The sequence below is a fragment of the Phaenicophaeus curvirostris genome, chromosome 25, assembly GCF_032191515.1.
Source record: "Phaenicophaeus curvirostris isolate KB17595 chromosome 25, BPBGC_Pcur_1.0, whole genome shotgun sequence".
NCBI lineage: Eukaryota > Metazoa > Chordata > Aves > Cuculiformes > Cuculidae > Phaenicophaeus > Phaenicophaeus curvirostris.
The window spans coordinates 5,897,241-5,917,264 of record NC_091416.1 but is presented as its reverse complement, the minus strand read 5'-3'; the positions used below and the strand labels follow the sequence as shown (position 1 = coordinate 5,917,264).

Below are 20,024 nucleotides of genomic sequence, written 5' to 3'. Positions count from 1 at the left end.
TGAAGGATCCTGGTGCACCAGCTCCGGAACTCTCCTGCCTCAGTTTCTCCATGCAAGGATGAGGCTACACGTTGGGAAGGGGCAAACTCTCCTCTGTGATGGGTCATTCCCTTCCTGATGACCACGGAGACCCAGATGGAGCCTCAGGCTGCTCGTTCCCAGCTGTGGGAATAGCGGCGAGAAGCTAGACGGAGCAGAGAGGGTCGGAGGGCTTCTCCTTGGCTCTTGCAGCCAGGCTCTTCCTCCTTGCCAGACGTCTTGGCTGACGGCTCGCTGCTCCGTTGTCTCCTGGCACGCGCTGGCGGTGGTGATGGAGGGTGAGATGCACGGCGATCGAAGGGAAGCAGGGTCAAGCCAGCAGCTCAGCCTCCCACAAGAGCATCCCGGCCCGCGCGGCTGCCTCTGCCGACAGCTTTATTGCTGCTGCGGGCTGTAAGAGGGCAGACCCCGCGCCCCCACAGACCAGCGCTAGCCCAAAGGCAGTTGTTGGTAGCCCCAGGTGGCTGGGGGAGGGTTAAACCCCCCCAAAGCCTGGAGCTGCCAGCACAGCCTTGCTCCCTTCTTCCCTCCAGACCTTACTCCTGCGATTTTAGGGACGCAAACTGCACATTTTCAGATTTAAAAGGTAAAGATAGCATTTCACGGAGGAAAAAGCCTGAGTGGATGGGGGGAACCATCATCCTTGACTAAGCTTAGTCAAAGCCCTGATGTTTTTCCCTACCCTTTCTCTCTGCACTGCCTATAGCAACTCCGGGGTTTCCTCCCTCGCTCCTGCATCCTTCCCAGGCTCCTGGTGTTACCCAAGGGGATAAGGAGAATGCCTTTTGCACCTTGTTTACCTCATTTATTTACTAAAAACCATCCTGATCTCAGAGACAAAGACACTGGGTACCTTCTACAAACACTAATATCTGCCCGGGTATGCAGACACTTCATGTCTTCTATCAACATCTCAGCCTCTGCCCAGGGATGCAGACACCGAGTCTTAAGAAAATGATGAACTCAGCAGTTAATTGACCCAAGACTGAAAGCGTGGGATGAAAGAAGGGAAGGGATATCGGATTGGGAGAATCTGTGATTGTTTAAGGATTACTCGAAGGACATCCTTCTCCTCACTAAGGCTGTGGAAAGCAAACAAGCAATTTTATGTCAAAGTAGGGTTGTGTAACCTAATGAATGTATGTATTAGGTAGGTGTATGGATTGTACTAGCTAGGTGGGATTTTGAACATTGGTTTTGAATCATAGAATCATAGAATCACCAGGTTGGAAGAGACCCACCGGATCATTGAGTCCAACCATTCCCATCAAACACTAAACCATGTCCCTCAGCACCTCGTCCACCCGTCCCTTAAACCCCTCCAGGGAAGGTGACTCAACCCCCTCCCTGGGCAGCCTCTGCCAGTGCCCAGTGACCTTTTCCATGAAAATTTTTTTCCTAATGTTCAGCTTGACCCTCCCCTGGTGGAACTTGAGGCCATTCCCTCTCATCCTGTCCCCTGTCACTTGGGAGAAGAGCCCAGCTCCCTCCTCTCCACAACCTCCTTTCAGGTAGTTGTAGAGAGCAATGAGGTCTCCCCTCAGCCTCCTCTTCTCCAGGCTAAATAGGCCTTCAATAGGCAGTTGGTGGGCTGGTTTTGTGGAAGATCTTCCACCCAGCACAGAATAAAAGTGATGTCTCCTCTCTAAATAAACTACTTTATTTAGGGAGTTTCTTTTTTGATTGATTCCAGGTAACGCTGGTGCCCATCACACTCCGTGCCATGACCACAGTGGAGCTTTCCAGACCATCACCTCACAGAAGATTCATGAAGCAATGCAGGGAAACCACTCAGAGAAAGGGAGAGCCAGGGCCGAGGTGGAAACAACCGCGTTGGATCGTTGGATGGGGTCACCAGGAGATGGGATGGGGCTGGCAGGTCTCTGCAGCCCCGCATGCATCCCACCCACACACCGACATCTCCCACCGTGGGGAGGTCAGGCACGGAAACAGCACCTGGAGATGAAAATATCTGGCTGTGCTGGCGGCCCAGGTAGCTGCTGGGTGCGATGGGGAAGTTTATAAGGTGGGCTGTGGAAAACTGGCTGGCAGCTCTGCAGACAAAGCCTCCATCCAAAACAAACAGCGCCCGCTCCAAGCACCAGCACGTGGTGCTGAGGGGCTCCCAGCACCACCCAGGCACGGTGGATGAGAGGGGAACACTGCAAAAGGAGCTGAAAATCACTCCATCCCATAACCCTGGCTGCTCTGGCTGCTGGTGGGCTCAACAGGGGTCCAGCGGGATGTTCTATTTGCACCGTGTAGTGGTTTGAGTTAAAGTACCATCAGTTTCTGACTCGTAACTCAGTCGTTCTAAGTTACTTCATTCTCTAAAAACTAACTGAATGGTTTTTGAGACAGTGTTCTTCTCTCAAAGTGAAAGTGTGCAAAGAGGCCAAAGCTTATATTGATCCCTGTGGTATCCAAGAACATCCTCCAGCTGGTGGAGAAAGGCCCTACCTGCGAGGAGGGACGGATAGGGCAGGTGACCCCAAACTGACCAACAGAGGATTCCATCCCATCCACATCACATTTGGTATAAAAATTGAGAGGCCGTGAGGGTCAACCTTTTCTGTGATGGCCAACATCTAGTGAGAACCTCATCAGCCTGTCTGCCCCGAGCCCAGCTTCGTATGTTCCTGAGCCCAGCTCCCTCCTGGCTGTGATCCCATTCCCTCGTGTCTGCTCTGCAGCATTTGTGGTGACATAGAGTCATTGAGGGGTGGGGGCGCAATCTCATATATTTATATATATTTATTACTTTCTAATTATTTTCAGTTTCCTTAAATCTGCAGGTTTAGTTTCCAACCTGCTAGTCTTTTTCCTCTCATTTCCCTCTTCCCTTCCCCTGGGGCGGAGGGAAGGGATTTGAGAGACCAAGTGCTTAGGGATATGATTTAGGAGTGGACAGGTATGGTTGGGCTTGATGATCTCAAAGGTCTTTTCCAACCTAGCAATTCTATGATTCTATGCACTGATCAATTTTAGCTGCTGAAAACTAGCAGGGTTGGGGCTAACCCATGACACACTCTCAGCAACAAACCACAAGCCCAGAGCATCCATGCCCTGTTATCCCATAAAAAGGTGCAAATGAACCACTTTTAGGAAAACGTGTTAATAAATCCATACCCAACACCAGTTGTGCTCAAGCACTGAGACCAAGAGTTATGCACAGACCTAGCACCCTGCCTGCTGCCCACAATCCCTGAGCACTGAGCCCACCTTCCCAGCCTCCCTCTATCCCTGGAGATGTTTAAAAGGCAGGTAGATGAAGTGCTCAGGGATCTGGTTTAGTAGCAGACAGGTATGGTTGGGCTCGATGATCTCAAAGGTCTTTTCCAACATAATGATTCTCTGTTCCTGTGCACAAAGCCCTCGTAGCGCCCGATAAATGCCACTGCCCAGACGTGACCTAGGTGAGGAGCGTGGTGGTGGGCGAGGGCTGAGGGCCAGCCACCCGCTATGAGATCCGCCGCTGTTCTCCATGAAGAATAGCCCCTTGTCCTGCCCCAACAGCTCCCCCTCAACCAAGGGGCTGAGGGCAGTGGGGCAGCGCGGTGTCAGGGACAAAAAGTATTAAGTTTGGAGACCCAGAGACAAAAGAGCTGCCAAACGGGGTCAGACAGAGCCGCCCCAGTCCTTGGCCCGTCCTCAGCAGTACCGGCGTGGTGGCTTCATGCCAAGCTGCTGCCACTCCAAAAGGCAAAGGGCTGCTGCCCCCTCCCAGTGAACCTAGAGAAAAGGAGGCTGTGGGGAGACGTCATCACTGCCTACAAGTGCCTGAAAGGAGGCTGTAGAGAGGTGGGTGATGGGTTCTTCTTCCAAGTGCCAGGTGATAGAATCACAGAATCATAGAATCACAAGGTTGGAAAAGACCCACCGGATCATCGAGTCCAACCATTCGTATCAAACACTAAACCATGTCCCTCAGCACCTCGTCCACCCGTCCCTTAAACCCCTCCAGGCAAGGTGACTCAACCACCTCCCTGGGCAGCCTCTGCCAGTGCCCGTGAAAATTTCTTTCCTGATATCCAGCCTGACCCTCCCCTGGTGGAGCTTGAGGCCATTCCCTCTCGTCCTGTCCCCTGTCCCTTGGGAGAAGAGCCCAGCTCCCTCCTCTCCACAACCTCCTTTCAGGGAGTTGGAGAGAGCAATGAGGTCTCCCCTCAGCCTCCTCTTCTCCAGGCTAAACACCCCCAGCTCTCTCAGCTGTTCCTCATAAGGCCTGTTCTCCAGCCCCTTCACCAGCTTTGTTGCTCTTCTCTGGACTCGCTCCAGAGCCTCAACATCCTTCTTGTGGTGAGGGGCCCAGAACTGACCCCAGGATTTGAGGAGCGGCCTCACCAGTGCCGAGTCCAGAGGGAGAAGAACCTCCCTGGCCCTGCTGGCCACACCGTTTCTGATCCAAGCCAAGATGCCATTGGCCTTCTGGGCCACCTGGGCCACTGCTGGCTCATGTTCAGTCGCTGTCAACCAACACCCCCAGGTCCCTCTCCCCCAGGCACCTCTCCAGCCAGACCTCTCCTAGTCCGTAGCACTGCATAGTGGATGAGACAAAATGGCCTCAAGTTGCGCTAGGGAAGGTTCAGATTGGATATTAGGAAAAATTCCTCCCCTGAAAGGGTTTTCAGGCACTGGAACAGCTGCCCAGGGTGGTGATGGAGTCCCCATCCCTGGAGGGGTTTAAAGACAGGTACGTGAAGTGCTTCGGGATCTGGTTTAGTAGCACACAGGTACGGTTCGGCTTGATGATCGCAAAGGTCTTTTCCAACCTAGAGATTCTATGAAGCATCATTTATTCAGCACTGAGGGACACATCACAAGAATGGCACATGGGGGGATGGTGCCAAGGGGATGTCAGGGGGGTCTCACACACATCTGCCTTTCCTCGGCTGGGCAAGGAGCAGTTTGGATGGAAACAACCCCTCCTGCCCCATCTCAGTGTCTCATGCTAAGCAGGGCAGGCAGCAGGCAGGCATGGGCTTCATGCTGTGGTGAGGGTTTATTTTTCCAGCTAAAATAATTTAATTTAGTGGAAATTTTTCCTCTTCTCAACCTGCTTTCTCCTGTAAGCAGCCCATCCTCAGGAATGGCTCGTCAGCTGGATGGGAACCAAGCTGGATGGCACATGAAGTCAGAAGGCACATAAAAAGCCAGGGTATGTCATTTATTTTCCAACCAGGCATAGCTGGGGGCTAAAATGTCATCGCTAATGGAATTTACTATTCCTGATGTCAGAGCAGATGCACGGGAGGGGGCACACGCCGTGCTACGAGCTGTGCCGTGTATGTGTGCGTGTGTTCAGTGCACTTCTGCAAAGCTCTGGGTCTGCAGATGGAAAAATCGCTTTTGCTGCCACACTGCATGCACACAACAACAATCAGAGTCATAGCATGGTTTGGGTTGGAAGGAACCTTAAAGATCACCCAGTTCCACCCCCTGCCATGGGCAGGGACACCTCCCACTGGATCAGGGGCTCCAAGCCCCATCCAACCTGGCTTTGAACACCTCCAGGGATGGGGCAGCCACCACTGCTCTGGGCAGCCTAATGTCCAATCTAAATTTTCCGCCTTCCAATTTTAAACCATTCCCCCTTGTCCTGTCACTCCATGTCCTTGTATAAACTCCCCCATCCCCAGCTTTCCTGGAGCCTCTTTCAGCACTGGAAGCTGCTCTAAAGTCTCTTTGGAGCCTTCTCTTCTCCAGGCTGAACAACCCCAACTCTCTCAGCCTGTCCTCGTACAGGAGGTTCTCCAGCCTTCACACCATCTCTGAGGTGTCCTCTGCACTTGCTCCAACAGCTCCATGTCCTTCTTGTGCTCAGGACTCCAGAACTGGACACAGGACTCCAGGTGGGTCTCACCAGAGCAGAGCAGAGGAGCAGAATCCCCTCAATCACCCTGCTGGACCCACTGCTTTGCATCCAGCCCAGGACACGGTTGGTTTCTGGGCTGCAAGCACACATTGCTGCCTTAATAACATGTATCGGGTTTATTTTAGCAGAGCTCACCCAGTTACTGAAGTTCTAAGCACCGATAAACCTTTATCCATGTCAGCTTGCTGCTCTTATGAGTGGAACGGACAGCGTGGCCACGGTGGATCAAGATGCACCAAACAATGTGAGAAATAAGCACGTAGCAGTTCCACAGCCCGAGCAAAACCCACTCACCTGGTAGGGTCTCAGCAAACCCTTCTCCTGGTGAAGGTCCTCGTACAGCAAGTACAAGCACTGGCCAGGAACCTCATGGCATGTGGAAGGCTTGGATATCTGAGCTGAGCTGTCCACTTGTGGTTGTGGTAACATCTCCTGAGCAGCAGAACTTAATGAGCCTGGAGGGAAAATAAATATCTTGCATTTTTTTTCTATCGAGGCTGCCAGCTGTCCATTATGTTTAATAGGACAGTTATCGTATGTTAAATACTGGCATGATTAAAAACATATTTATAAAGGATTAGCAGCTCTGTAACGGCTACACGTCTGTTCCGAGGCCGTTAAATCTCCCAGAATGTGTTTCTAATCATCTATACAATAACCGTCTTAATAAATCAGAATTAGAGGCACATTTGAGCGAGCGTGGATTCCACATTGCACCTGGTGGGGTTTTGTTGAGGGGAAGTGGGAGAAGAAAACCCAACAGGCATAAGAGGTTTGAAGGAAAACCAACTGCTGGTTGCGGAAATCCAGCAGTGCATGAAGATGGAGAGCACCTGATGGAGACAACATGGACCATAACTGCTAGTTCCAGCTCCCTGTGTCACCTCTGGACATAAGTGTGTGGGACCAAGGTGAGGAGAGCAGCCTGCACACCCAACCATGAGTTGAAACTCTTCGGTTTGGAGCATGACAACGCTCAGGACAGACCAGGGCTGCTCCAGTTTTCCTTGCACTTCCATTTGTTGTGTTTTCTCACCCAGGCTCATGAGCTGACGCTCCAGCCGTGCTCCCGAGGATGGATCTGGGGCAGCCGTACCCCGCTGTTAGCAGAACGCCCAGGCGCGGCAAAGGCATTTAGCAAAAATAAACGCCGAGGCCGAGTTTGAAATGTTTATTTTCCAACTCCAGGCCATTCATCCAGTGACACTGCTCTGTTCCAGCCAGTCTCTCTCTGTTTATATCAGATGATTAATGAGATACAGATTGTCTTTAGCCTTGATGGATGTTGCAGTCATCAGGGAGAAGTACGAATTTGGGCTTTCTCCTCCCACCTCTGCCTGCAGCCACCACACCATCCTAATTGGCCTGGAGAACAGATTTTCTTCCCTTTTCATGCAATCAAATCCAAGATTTTATTACTTTTCTCTTTTTTTTATGGCCTGTCCATCTGCCTTCTGCACTCAGCCCTCTTCTAGCTGGAACCTCTGATGACCCAGGAACGTGGTCTGAGCTGCAACCAGTTCAGAGAAAGGGAAGAGACATATCAAACAGCAAATCAATGAAGGAGTCGGAGAAGTAAAGGGAAAAGGCAACCTGGGTTCAGCCTCTCCAAAGCTCACGATTGACTCAGAAGAGAGGGATCTGCAGGATGCACGCAGCGATGTTTGAGAACGTGGCAACCACCCAATATTGCAATCACCCAACATTGCAACCACCGTCACAATAAACCAGCCTAACCCCAGTGCAATGCACGGATGCCATTCCCAGAGGAGACAGGGCTGTTCCTGCTCCAGAAAATCCTACGTACAACTCCAGCATCACCCTTGTACTTTTTTTCCTGCTGGGATACTGACCTGCTCAACCAACACCGTTCCGATGCGGCACGCATTAATCCATCTCCCATTTTCCTAGAAAGGGAGGCTTGGCCGAGCAGCTAAGCTTTTCCTCCTTCAAGGAATTCCTATCAAACATTCCTAGGAGTTTATTTCTAACCTGTGTGCCGTGGCACATGGAGAGGGACCAGCGACCTAGGGCTGAAACCACAGATGCAGGGTCTAAACCACATGTATAATGGCTAATTAACCCCACTAATCAAACACCACCAGGTAATCACACTGCATAGAGACAAGGAAGCTTTAAGAAAGTGCAGAACATAAATTAATGAGGCCAATTAATAATAATAATTGACTTTGCAACGGCTAAATGGGGCTGGATGGAAACCAGCTTGAATGCATCACTGCACCAATGCTTCCGCATCCCCCCAGAGCACGGCTCGGGGCAGGAGCAGTTGACACATCTCTCCAGCACTCAAAGCTTAAATTGAAAAGCTGCCATTAACGTTAAAAAGAAAAAATAGCTTTTTAAAAACCCCATACATTTCTATTCCCCACCCCCCTTCTTTTACTTCTGATTCACCCTTCTGATATTTTACTTGGACTCCAACCCTAATGCATTCGTCCTTCTTAGCACATTTTTGGGCTGCTTCCACCATTGTTCTTGGAAACCTGTTTTTTTTAGTAAAGGACATATATTTAGATATACAACCTGGTCTCTCACGTTAAAAACCCCACCATGGGCTGGGAAGGGAAGAGCTTATAGAAAAGGGAACCGGTCCACAGCTGCTGCCAGAGATGCACACTGCAAGAGGCTTGTGGCACAGGGCTGTGAGCGTGTGCAAGGTGTGCACGGGTGTGTGTGCACGGGTGTGTGTGCACAGGCCACGAGTGATGCTGGACAAAAATTTTCACAGAAAGAGTCACTGGGCACTGGCAGAGGCTGCCCAGGGAGAGGGTTGAGTCACCTTCCCTGGAGGGGCTTAAGGGATGGGTGGATGAGGCGCTGGGGGACATGGTTTAGTGATTGATGGGAATGGTTGGACTCGATGATCTGGTGGGTCTCTTCCAACCTGGTGATTCTGTGATTCTATGATTCTGGTGGGTACCTGGCTCTGGATGACAAGAACCTCTCAGTGGCAGTGGAGGTGGCATCACCAGCGGGATGTTTGTCTGTGTGTGGCATAAAGGCTCCATCTCCAATGTAGGAACATCTCCTGAAAGCTTTGCCAGCACAAAGGGAGGGCTGGTGGCTTCAGATGCCTCCATGTCCTCCCCAGAAGCTGCTGCCGGAGCGGAGAGAGGAGCTTCCAGCACTGCAGCTCCTCCTCATCCCTCTGGACTTTGCTCCAGCCCAGCTCAGGTGGACATGAGCATTTCCTTAAACCAGGCAACACCCCCAAATCTACTTACAGCCAGGTTCTGGGCAATAGTTAAGGATTGCCCCACCCGTGGTCATGGTCCCCAGCTGGAGGAGGCGGAGGTCATCCCAGCTGCTACAGATACCACGCTTTGCCAACGGAGGGGGTGGGTTTGGATGGGCTGGTTCTAATAACTCACGAGCGCTCAGCCCGCACCCAAACATCTCATTTTGAAAAGGCAGGTTGGAGTCCAAGAAGCACTCGCAGGCTTTTCATAAACACACTTTAATAATCTTCATCAAGAATTTTAATACAGAGCAAGCTGCCTGCCAGGAACTGCATTTACACTGTCAGCTGTGGAGAGGAACAGCCCTGCACCGCTGCTCAATAGCAGAAACACCCTCGCTCCCTCCCTCTGAGCTTTTCTTCTCTTCCCTTTTGTATGAAACATGGTGTTTTGGATATCGGAGGGATTAATAACTCTGGTGAGGAGCCAGTGAGCTCCCTGTAGCATCCCCTAGGAGCACTGGGGTGCAGCCCCTTCGCCTTGCCCCGACACGTGCCTACCACCATCCCACTCCCATCTCCTGCCCAGAGGGACCTCAGCTGGCCTCACACTTCATCTCTTTTTTTTTTCCTTTTTCCTTATTTTTGGCATTTAAAGGCTTCAGGCAGCCTCTTTCCTTCTCTCCCGATACCCTGCTGAATCATAGATTCATGGAACAGCTAAGGTTGGAAAAGACCTCTAAGCTCACCAAGTCCAACTGTCAGCCCAGCCCCACTGTGCCTGCTAAACTATGTCCCAAAGTGCCACATCTACACGTTTTTTCAACACCTCCAGGGATGGAGACTCCAACACTGCTCTGGACTGATGCTTCATCACTCTTTCAGCGAAGATATTTTTCTTAATATCCAATCTAAACCTCCACTGTGCAATGTGAGGCCATTTCTACTCGTCCTATAACCTGTTACTTGGGAGACCAACGCCCGCCTTGCTACAATCTCCTTCCAGGAGCTGTAGAGAGCAATAAGGTCCCTCCCTAGCCTCCTCATCTCAAGACTAAACAGACCCAGGTCCCTCAGAGGTCTCTCACAACCCTTGTTCTCCAGCCCCTTCCCCAGCTCCATTCCCTTCTCTGGACGCGCTCCAGCCCCTCAATGTCCTTCTTGGAGTGAGGGGCCCAAAACTGAACCCAGGATTCGAGGTGTGGCCTCACCAGCTCCCCAGTCCGCGGGGATGATCCCTTCCCTGCTCCTGCTGGCCACCCCACGGCTGATCCAAGCCAGGAGGGCTTGTATCATACCCAAAATGTTGCTGTTGCGGGCTCTGCACAGGGTGGTGGCTGGAGACACGTTGTGCATTCAGACTGAGGGAGTAACGGGGCGGGGGGTGAGCTACAGATACGGTTACCAGCGCTTTCCTTTCACAGCAAAGATTAAGAGGATCAGAAAACATTTTCCTGCTGGCTATGGTATCAAACAATTACAGGGATTAGGCGAGGGCTTTGCCATCCTCTGGCACATCAGGTTTTAGTTTCTGCCAGAGGCAAAATACCCAATTTGATGTACTTCGAACCCAAAGGGCTGTTTACGGTGGGAATCGTATTTTACAGCCTTTTTCCCAACAGCTGAAAACACTCTGGCTGGAATCACCCTCCAGATGCTGCTCCAAGACACATCCGTGCTGAGCCTCATCTTCCCAGGCACGCGTGGACATCACCCCTCTGTGTCCCCATACAACTGTCCCACCTCGCAGGGAAGGGCTCAGACTGGAGCAGAGTCTGAAAAATACTCCAGGGTGACTTCAGCATCAGCATCTCCTCCCACCCAGTTCTTATCAAGTCTTATATTTCTTGGGGGAAGGGGAGGGGGGGCATTTTTGAACACCAGTTCCATGCACATCAGACAATTGGTCTGTTTAGAAGTCGGTTCCCAAGCGACTGACATTAAGAAAGAATATAAAGAACCCGCAGCTCAGTGAAATAAAATGATGAGATTAGAAATACCCGTACCAGCTGGCTTCTCTTAACCTCATTTAGCAGAGGTGGGGAATGCCAGTTTTCCAAGAGGACTGGCACCACCACCTCCACCACTTTCCCTGTCCTTGTGAAGTTCTTACCTTATTTATTTACTTGAGAGCAGAAAAGCTGAGAAAGCCGCCCGGTAGAAATACCAAACTTCTGCCAAGTGTTTTGAAGTTCCAGCACAAATTGCCTTTTACAGGCAGGGGAGTGGGATGGAGAGGTAGAAGGAGGGTCATTTCTTCTTGAGGAAACCCCCAAAAGGCTTGAAGGGGCCTTTTCATCGTGTGGGCAGGGGAAAGATGCCAGATGGGTTTGGGGAAGTGGTGGTGGGAAGCCCCTGCATGGTTATGGCATCTATTAGTGCCAGGGCAATACAGGCTGCAAGATACCTTAATAATAAATAATAAGCCACAAAATCAGTAAGAATTTTAAAGATGCTATCTCCAAAAACCTCTCCAGAGCAGACAGAAGCCTCCCATAGACTCCATTACTGTCATTAATGGTCTTCTTCAGCTCTTTAAGGTACCTGCAAAACTGCTTGCACCTCCTCCAACACTCACTCCCATCCCTGCATGAGGGATGCTGCAGCCTTCAGGTGGTGAAGGTCTATCTGCACAGCGCTTCACAGAATCATATAATCATAGTATGGTTTTGGTTGGAAGGAACCTCAAAGCCCATCCAGTTCCACCCCTGCCATGGGCAGGGACACCTCCCACGGGATCAGGGGCTCCAAGCCCCATCCAACCTGGCCTTGAACCCCTCCAGGGATGGGGCAGCCACCCCTGCTCTGGGCAACCTGGGCCAGGGCCTCCCCACCCTCACAGCAAAATATTTCTTCCTAAGATCTCATCTCAATCTCCCCTCTTTCAGCTTAAAGCCATTACCCCTCATCCTATCCCTGCACTCCCTGATACAGTGCCACTTCCCCAGCCTTCCTGTAGCTCCTTTCAGCACTGGAAGCTGCTCTAAGGTCTCCCCACAGCTTTCTCTTCTCCAGGCTGAACAACCCCACCTCTCTCAGCCTGTCCTCATAGCAGAGGTGCTCCAGCCCTCCGATCATCTCTGTGGCCTCCTCTTGACCTGTTCCAACAGCTCCATCTCCTTCTTACATTGGGGATTCCAGAACTGGACAAAGGACTCCAGGTGGGTTCTCATGAGCGAGGAACAGAGGGGGAGAATCCCCTCCCTCGCCCTGCTGGCCACACTTTTTGTGATGCAGCCCAGGACACGGTTGGCCTTGTCCAGGTGCATCCTTGCAGTGGCTTCTCCTCCATCAGGAGCATCCAAAAAGAAAATCAAGTCCTGGAGCAACACATGAGCCACATTTTCGCACTGAGTGGCCATGGAGAAAATCCAGGTATGCTGGTGCCTCCTGTCAAGCTCGAAACAGCCGTCGCTCCCCAGGGTCTCAGCTTTCCACCAGCCGGTGGAGCAAGATGTTATACCTTGTTTATGTTTCTATGGTATTACCCTGCCTGCTGGCTCCCATCCTGCAGCCCCCACCGGCTAAATCTCTGCGAGGTTAATTTCGAACATGAAAAACGGCCTCCCAAGAGCAACTGCGGTTGATTTAAAATAATAAAAATGGAAATCTCAGATTTGATGACTAATCCCGGGGGACCAGCTTAAATTAGTGCAAACCAATCGGCCGCAAAAGACCAGAGGAAAATTCCTGCTGGACTTCTCAGTCCACTCCCTGGCTTCATTTTCCATCTCCAGATCCTTCCAGCCTGCAAACATATACAGTGTTGCCTCGGCAACTCGGAGACGAGATATATGTACATGAGAAAATGAGACAATCTCTTTCCCCGGTGATTGCCTGGAAGGTGGAAAATGAAAACCTATTCTTGTGTTAAAGCACTGTCAGCTCATACCAGACATGCTCACACCCTAACCTGCTCTTGAACTACCTCCATCTCCCACATGAACAAAAATAACCATCCTCTCACAGGTGTTGGTCCCCAGACCTACCTGCTCTCTCATCTTAGACCTGAGGGAATGGCAGGAAGATGCACCAGGGGAGGGTTAGGTTGGACATTAGGAGAAGGTTCTCCCCCACAGAGGGTGGTGGAGCACTGGAACAGCACCCAGGGAAGCAGTCACGGCACCAAGCCTGACAATATTCCAGAAGCCTTTAGCCAGCGCTCTCAGCCCCATGGTGTGAAAGTTGGGGTGTCCTGGGCAGGGACAGGAGCTGGACTCAATGATCCTTGTGGGTCCCTTCCAACTCATGGAATTCCATGATCCCAAGGAAGGATGCTCAGGACACGCAGACTCATCCAAACACATGCTCTGTCCAAAAGTGCTTTCTCTCTTGCACACATAAACTGGCTTGTTCCTCCATCTTCCAGGAGCTTGGGTTCATTTGTGACCCCTAGTTTAGATGCAAGCCTGCCTTCAGTCCAGCCTGGACCAGATGGTCTCCACTCAGCCAGGCTACTGTAGGCCCCACCTGTTGGTGCTCCCTCAGTGCTACACTTGTCTTTGAAAAGTCTCTGCAGCTCAGGGCTTATAAGAAAAATACGCATGATGTACACCAGGGGTATAAAGCAGAGCATCAATGCCATATCCCAAGCCATCCTGTCCTCATATCATCCTGCTCCAAGTTCCCACTGCTCTGTGCATCATAGAATCATAGAACGGTTTGGGTTGGAAGGAACCCTAAAGCCCATCCAATTCCAACCCCCTGCCAGGGCAGGGACACCTCCCACTGGTTGCTCCAAACCCCATCCAACACCTCCAGGGGGATCCACAACTTCTCTGGGCAATCTAGGCCAGGGCTTCCCCACCCTCATCATGAAGAATTTGTTCCTAATGTCCAATCGTCACCCTTTGCAGCCCACAGTCAACCTTGGAAGGGCAGCATGGCCAGCCGGGATGAGGCTGTCCTGCAATAACACAAGAGTCTAGGGATCACAGAATCATTAAGGTTAGAAAAGACATCTAAGATCATCAACCTCAACGGTGCCTACTAAATGTGAATACAGACCCCCTGTGGGCTGCTGCAGCCATCGCCACCAGCCCCACCTGCCCATGCAGCCCCTCTTTGGTGCAGCACCCGCTCTCTCCTTGACGATTCCCCCCTAGCCTCATGCCAAATGAATCCCGACACTGGAATTTTCTCTGCATTAGCAGCATTTTTTCCTCTCCAACCCCATCCCCTAAGGGACCCGCCTGACCTGCAAGCAATTAGAACACTGGGACTCATGAACTCCCCGCGACGTCTTGGCTGCAGAAGGACATGATGAAAAGACCCGTTCCCCTCGCTGCACCTCGGCACCAGACTCCACTTCCCTAGGAGCTTTGTTGTGAACTGTGGCTATCGGAACGCTCCTTGCTCAGACGTTTCCCATCTGGAGTCAATTGCTCCATCAGTCCCCTCAACTGGCAGGAATCCTGTGCCACGGGACTGATTGATCGAACCACAAACAATTAATTACAAATAACAGGAAGGCTCCAAAACAAGGAGAATAGGTGGGTGAAGAGGGCTGCTAGTGTATGTCGTGGATACAACTGCCTTTCTTCAAGACATCTACAGCATCCTTCCTCGAGTCTGCCCAGAGAAGTTGTAGATGCCCCTGGAGGTGTTGGATGGGGCTTGGAGCAACCCGATCCCGTGGGAGGTGTCCCTGCCCATGGCAGGGGTGGAACTGGATGGGCTTTGAGGTCCTTCCAACCCAAACTATTCTGTGATTCTATGACTTTTCCTACTGCAAGTGAGAAGCAGGAGGGACCGGCCAGGGACATGGATTCAGGGGCTGCTGTCACGATTGGGCTATAAAGATAAAACTCCCTTCTCTGTTCTACTACAGCTGAGCATGAGTTGAGCCAGAGGCTCTTGGGGAGCCATTCCTTCAGCTCAACCTCTAAGCCCTATCTCCAGGATGCTGTGGAAAGCTTAAAATGAAATTTTGGCTTTCTCAAAAGCACTGCAGGCTTTGCCACAGGTCTCAGTGGAGCAAAGAAACCACCCCTTGCTTCCAGTTCCACCATCATCTTTTTAAATAAAGTTCCTCTTGTGACATTTGGCCCATCAAACACAGCATGTGCCTTCTAAAACCCACCTACCCTACCTGTGCCAGGGACGTAGTCAGATCTATTCTCGGGCTGCTCCATCGCTGCACCACCTGATATGGCTTTGAAATGCACAAGGGGGATAGCAAGGATGGCACATAATTTCTCATAAAGACAAGGCAAAATATGCTTTCCCAGAGTGTGAAAAATCATAGAATAGTGGAATAGTTTGGGTTGGAAGGGACCTCAAAGCCCATCCAGTCCCACCCCTGCCATGGGCAGGGACACCTCCCACTGGATTAGGGGCTCAAAGCCCCATCCAACCTGGCCTTGAACCCCTCCAGGGATGGGGCATCACGACTTCTTTATCCAAATAGAGAGCATCTCTCAGATTTTCTGTCCCCTACACACTGAGAAAGCCGACCCATATTTGTGGAAACGGCTGCGAAGGTAAAGCTGATTTCTGCCATTAAGACCTGCCAGTGCTGGGGTGCAGAGAAGATGAAGTGAAAACAAAGGGTGGGAAAATGTGATTCGATCTCCTTTTTAAAGCACTAACAGCTTCAGTGAAAAGCCTTGCAAACTGTAATGCGTAGGGTGGAGCAGGATTAAGATCATAAATAACTCCCAGAGAAGAAAAATGATGCCCTTTCACACGCTGGTAGCGTGTTATCTTTAAAGCTCAAGGAAGATAAAATAACTGTCTTCAAATATCACCACCTTTCATCCCAAAGGACTGTTTTTAACTTGTTTTTCAGGGATCACAGCTGCAGCGTGACCACCTTCGGGCTGGAATTCAGCAGCAGCTTGGCCACGCAGGACCGTGCCGCAGGAGGGGATGGATTCTTATCCCCTTAAAATGATGAGCTGGCATTGCTGTGGTAATTGATAACAGCTTGTCCTGAAGAGTGATTAAACTCTGTTTTGAAACACTGGCTCTGAGGCCAGTCTCTAACTGCAGGGCGAGGCCTGATCCAAAGGCAGAGCATCTATTTTACATCAGAAACCAGCCCAAGACACAGAGCAGGGATCCTGGACCCTTCCCAGCCCTGCTGGTCCTTTCTTCCCACTGTGTTTTGATAACTAGGCATCCTGGGTTTCCACCTCGTTCCACCTCTGAACAAGCTATTTCCCTTTAGAGATAAAACCTTGAGATCTAAACCATACACAGAATGGTTTGGGTTGGAAGGGACCTCAAAGCCCATCCAGTTCCATCCCCATCCCCCCTGCCATGGGCAGGGACACCTCCCACTGGATCAGGGGCTCCAAGCCCCATCCAACCTGGCCTTGAACACCTCCAGGGATGGGGCAGCCACCACTTCTCTATGCAAATAGAAAGTGTCTCTCAAATTTGTCCAGAGCAAAGGGTTTGCTTCTCCAGATGGGGATGAAGGTCAGATCTCCAGCTCAATCAGCCCCATCTCCAAAGCAGTAGGTGTTTTCTCCCTGGCAGCACCAACCAAGGGCAGAGGTGCTGCTCAGACCCATGGATCCACGGTTAGGAACACGGGCCCAGCACCGAGTTAAACTGCAGGTGGAATTTTAGATAGTCGGGATGCATTTCCTTAAACTGGAATTTAGGCAGGAGTCCAAGACTAACACCCACCACCTCCCCTCTTGCAAATAGTGCCGAGGGCTCTTTAACGACCACAAGTGGTCGAGGCCTGGGTTAATGTCTTATCCATAAGTTATTCAGTATTTCCTTTTACAGACAAAATAGTTGGAATACTTCTCTTTCTCTCTTCAAATTGCAGTTGTGGAGGTTACAAAAAACCCTGCAGCCTCTGCACTATTTCCATATGTGGCACCAGCTTGGGAAGTGTCCGTTTCATGGCAGTCCCACCTCTTGAATTCTTATGGGAACTCCAGCGTTATCGAGTTTATAGTGCCACTAAAACCACAGAGATAAAAGCTGTCTCCTTGTCAGCTCAGAGCTTGGCGGGGCTGGGAAAGGAGGCTCCCTAGACTGCTTGTTGTGTCTTGGAGTGTCCCGGGTAGGTTTTTGGGGTAGGTGCATCTCCTGGTCTTTCCACTAAGGTGACACCTCCCACTGGATCAGGGGCTCCAAGCCCCATCCAACCTGGCCTTGGACACTTCCAGGGACAGGGCAGCCACCACTGCTCTGGGCAACCTGGGCCAGGGCCTCCCCACCCTCACAGCATCCCAAGCCCTTCTTTTCAGAGCTGTTCCCAATCCATTCTCAATTGGAGGGGATGATGTCTCCAGGAAGCCTGAGCTACACCCAAATCAAAGCCTGAGCACCCATCCTGAGGCAGCTGTGGTGATCTGATTTTGCACCAGGAGAGTGTTCTACATACAGTCAGTGCTCTGACTGTATCCTGGTCCTAAACACCTTGGAAAACTGGGAAAGACTAAGCACAAGTCTGGACCCATCCAACATTTCCAGCTTACTCAGGGAACAATGTCTTCTTCCCATGGCAAAGTTGAAATAACATTCTTTTTCCCCTTCTTCCTTCAAGTTTTTCAGACCTTTGTTGAAAGAATGAATGCAGGAAAGCCAAAATCATTTTGTTTTCTGGCACCAGAGCTCCTCTTGGGAGGCAAATTCCCACGTAATGAATCTCATAGCTGGGGAGACGCAGCTTTAGATGCAGACAGGATCGAACAAGCAGACTGAGCTTTGCAACACCCTTCGAGCACAGAGCAGACAAGCTTTGGCCAGGGCAATTATGAAGAGAATCCTTTGCTAAGGCTCAAGGACGCAGCCTAAAATCATGTCTCTTATTGGCTCCCAAAGGCTAACATTTTCCCAAGTGCCAAAGAGCCTTTAATCCTAACAGAATTTTGGGTTTAGTTTTTTAAGCAATTTGGAAATGCATCCCGGGAATGATTCTTATGTGTCGCTGCAAGGCTTTGTGCCTGAACTGGCACAGATTTAAGGACCACCACGATGCATCTCTTCCTCTCTTGCAACAATTATTTCACATGGATACTTGAAGGTACGAGGATTGGGTCTTTGATGGCCCCAGTGCTACAGACCCCCCTTCTCTGATATGAGCTGCTAATAGCTACTGTAATATTAGAGCTGGAAAACCATTGACAGGAGAAGCTTTCCATCCACCCAGAACACAGACATCAACTACATTTTTGGAATAGCTCAAACAATTGGGACTCCAGAGATATGTCATTAGGTGAGGAAACAAATGACACGGGGTTTGACATCCTACACTGCTCTCAATGCTATAAAAAGTATATGTATCTCCATACACGTGCTTATATAGATACATACAAAAAGGGGATTCCATACTCCCGGAAAAAGTGCTCAGTAAGCTTTTCAGTAATTACTCAGAGGTACTTTGGCATCAGTGGAGCTCGACTTTGCTGGTATGGGACGAGCATGACCAAGTTTAAGGCACTGCAGAAGACAACTGCCAGTAAGGCAACAGGGATGTTTTAATGCCAATGGTTTCTCTACAGGCTTGCTGAGAGGGGCTCTGCAGGCTGCTCAGGTCCATTCTGGTTCCAAGGAGCACAAACATAGACCTTCAGACTTCCCCACTGACAGATCATAGAATCATGAGGTTGGAAGAGACCCACCAGATCATCGAGTCCAACCATTCCCATCAATCACTAAACCATGTCCCTCAGCACCTCATCCACCAGTCCCTTAAACCCCTCCAGGGAAGGTGACTCAACCCCCTCCCTGGGCAGCCTCTGCCAGTGCCCAATGACCATTTCCATGACATATTTTTTCCTAATGTTCAGCCTGAACCTCCCCAGGCGGAACCTGAGGCCATTCCCCCTCATCCCGTCCCCTGTCCCTTGGGAGAAGAGCCCAGCTCCCTCCTCTCCACAACCTCCTTTCAGGGAGGTTGTGGAGAGCAATGAGGTCTCCCCTCAGCCTCCTCTTCTCCAGCCTAAACACCCCCAGCTCTCTCAGCCGTTCCTCATAAGGCCTGTTCTCCAGCCCCCTCACCAGCTTTGTTGCTCTTCTCTGGACTCGCTCCAGAGCCTCAACATCCTTCTTGTGGTGAGGGGCCCAGAACTGAACACAGGATTCGAGGAGCGGTCTCACCAGTGCCGAGTCCAGAGGGAGAAGAACCTCCCTGGACCTGCTGGTCATGCAGTTTCTGATCCAAGCCAGGATGCCATTGGCCTTCTTGGCCACCTGGGCCACTGCTGGAGCTAAGCAGATGGAGATGAGGAGCTAAAATGCAAGGCAGATGCTTGCAGCACTCCCTGGAGGAACCCCAGGTTCTGAATGCTGGGCTTTGTTGCACTCAGCATTGGCCATAAACTCTCCTGTTTACAACTTCAGGTGCATTTGCAGCAACTCAAAAAAATAAAGCTCCATGCCATGCTTAAAACTTCTGCTCCAGTTATTTACAAGTCCTTATGGTGGGGGGGGAACAAGGGCTAAGAGGAAAAAACTGTTCGAGCGTGCAGTATTTCCATGAATTTTCATGCAAGAAGAACAAATGTCGGTGTTGCTGCCCATTTCTTCATTGACTGCCCTGCACGTGTTTCCAATCTGCAGCAATACATGAGGACGGCACGTGGCAGCCTGGATGGGTCTCTCCATCTCCTCCTCCAACGTGGCATTCCAGCAGACGTCCTCCCAGCAATCTGGCAGTGTTAGGACATATCGGTGTCGCTTTACTTGTCCCTCTCCGTCCTGTTCTGGTCTCAACACACTTCTCTGGGATTGCAGAAAGGCTCCCAAAGGTACAGTGCAAACCTGCCTGGGTTCGGCACAAAGCAAAGATGCTTTCCTACTTCTCCAATACCTTCTGCATGTGGATCAGCATGGCTTTCACACACATCAGGTGCTTCAGCTTTTAAGGTGGAGAATTATTGTGGATAACCTGGGGAAAAAAGCCTGGGGGAAGGAAAGGACTTGCCTACAAAACCCGTTTTC

At 50.8% G+C, this 20,024-nt stretch overlaps 1 long non-coding RNA gene across 1 annotated transcript; it reads right to left on the bottom strand.

Annotated features, from left to right (window-relative positions):
* Positions 1 to 279: 279 nt before the first annotated feature.
* On the bottom strand, positions 280 to 14,496 carry LOC138730922 (uncharacterized). Its single transcript, XR_011339118.1, has 3 exons — positions 14,311 to 14,496; positions 6,209 to 6,369; positions 280 to 298 (listed from the first exon to the last, which is right to left on the bottom strand). It is a non-coding gene; the product is annotated as an uncharacterized lncRNA (long non-coding RNA).
* Positions 14,497 to 20,024: the final 5,528 nt, after the last annotated feature.